Source organism: Penaeus vannamei, chromosome 17, assembly GCF_042767895.1.
Source record: "Penaeus vannamei isolate JL-2024 chromosome 17, ASM4276789v1, whole genome shotgun sequence".
Lineage (NCBI taxonomy): Eukaryota > Metazoa > Arthropoda > Malacostraca > Decapoda > Penaeidae > Penaeus > Penaeus vannamei.
In genome coordinates, this window is record NC_091565.1 from 28,424,675 (window position 1) to 28,427,174 (window position 2,500).

Genomic DNA, 2,500 nt, shown 5'->3' on the forward strand with positions numbered 1-2,500 from the left:
GGAATGATAATAATGATAATGATAATAACAATGCTAGTAATAGAAATAATAATGACTATAATAATGATTGTGAGGATAATATTAATGATATCAATAATGATCTGGGTAATTATAATTATAATAATGATAATAATAATAAGAAGAAGAAGGATAATGATGACAATAATTATGATGGTAATAATTGTAATGATAATGATAATGATATGGATAACAGCAACGAAAATGGTCATGATAACAGTTGTAATAGTAAAAAATACAATAATGATGATGATGATAATGAAAATTATATATACAATGGTAACAGTAATAATAATTCATGATATGTAATGATGAAAGTAATTATAGTTTATGAGAACAATAACATCGACAATCATAACATTGATAACAATTATAATGATAATGATAATAACACGAATGATGATATTAATAATAACAATAACAGTGATATATTATAAGGTTAAAAATGATAATGATGATAATAATGATGCTTATAATAAAAAAAACAGTGATAATAGTTTTAACAATAATGATATGAACATGATAGCAATAATGAAAATAATACTTCTACTACTTCAAATAATGATTCATGATAATAATAACGAGAATTATAATAACAATAATAGCAATGATAATGGCAATAGCAACAATAAGAATAATAATGAAGATGATGATGAGAATATCAATGGCAGTGATAGCAATAATAACAATATTAGTAGTAGTAATAAAGATAATAGTAATAATAATAACAATAACGATGGTAATGAAAATGATAACAGCAATAATAGTAACGATAATAGCAATAATGATTTGATGATAACAATAATTGTAATAGTAAAAATGATAATAATAGTCTTAACAATAGTAACAATAATAGCAATAGTAATAATAATAATGATGATAATAGCAATAATGATAACAAAATCAATAATAAGATTAAAAACAATGATGATAATAATAACAACGATAATAATAAAAACAACAACAATAATAATATAGATAATAGCAATAACAACAGAAAAAATAATATCATGATAAAAAAAATATTATTGATCATGATAACAAAAATAAAAAATAACAATTCTTATAATGATAATAAAATAACAATGAAAATTATAATAAAATAACAATGAATATAATAAAATAACAATGAAAATGATAATAAAATAACAATGAAAATAATAAAATAACAATGAAAATGATAATAACAACAATAATGATGATAATATGTATATAATAATGATGATGGTAATAGATATAATAGTGATACTAATAAAAATAATAATGATGATAGTGGTAATAATGATAATGACTATAATAGAAATAATGATAATAATAATGATAATAATGATGATGATAGTAATAATAATGATGATAATAATAATTATAATAATGATAATAATAATAATGATAATAATAATAATAATAATAATAATAATAATAATAATAATAATAATAATAATAATAATAATAATAATAATAATAATAATAATAATAATAATAACAATAATGCTAATGGTGGTAATTAATGATAATGATGATGATAATAATAATAATGATAACAACAATAATAATGAGAATTGCTAGAACAATAATAATGATAAAAGCAACAACAATATCATGATAATAATAAGCAGCAACAATAACATGATAATAATGATAAGAAGAAATAGTAATGATAATAATCATATTATTATTATCATATTCGAAATTATAATAACAATACCAACAATAATGATACCATGATAAAAAGAAAATAATGATAAAAATGAGAATAGTACTAGTGATAGTGATAACAATAAGAACAATGGAGATAAGAATGATAAAAGTCATCGTCATCATCATCATCGTAATGATGGTAATAGTGAAACAATGATAACGAAAATATCACAATAATGATAATATTGATAATGATTATGATAATATATCTAAAAAGATAACGATAATGATTATGAAAATTATTAGACTAATGTTAATAATACGATATTAACAATAATAATGATAATGATAATAATAATGCTAACAATGATAATGCTTGTACTGATGATAATTATAATAACAATGATGATGATAGCAATCATAATGATAATAATAATGATAATAATAATGATGATAATTGAAAAAATGATAATAATCATAATGATAATAACGATAATGATAATAATAACGATAATGATGATACTGTTGATATTATTATCATTATTACTATTATCATTATAATAATTATTGCGATAGTATTATCTTTACTGTTATTATCAAAATCACCCCTAATGTTATTAGAATCATCACTATTGCCATCGTGGTAGGATTCATGTAGAACAAATTACAAGTAGAGCAACGAAGGGAAGAACAAGAAGAGGCTTGGATCTGCCGAAGGTCTTTTCGATTTATTGCTTCTTCAGGGCATGCATTGCAAGAGATATACAAGTACATGTACTGGGCGGTCAGGTCACGACTGTGATTAGTTCGAAGTTGTTGTTTGTTGCTTCTATTAACGATGCTT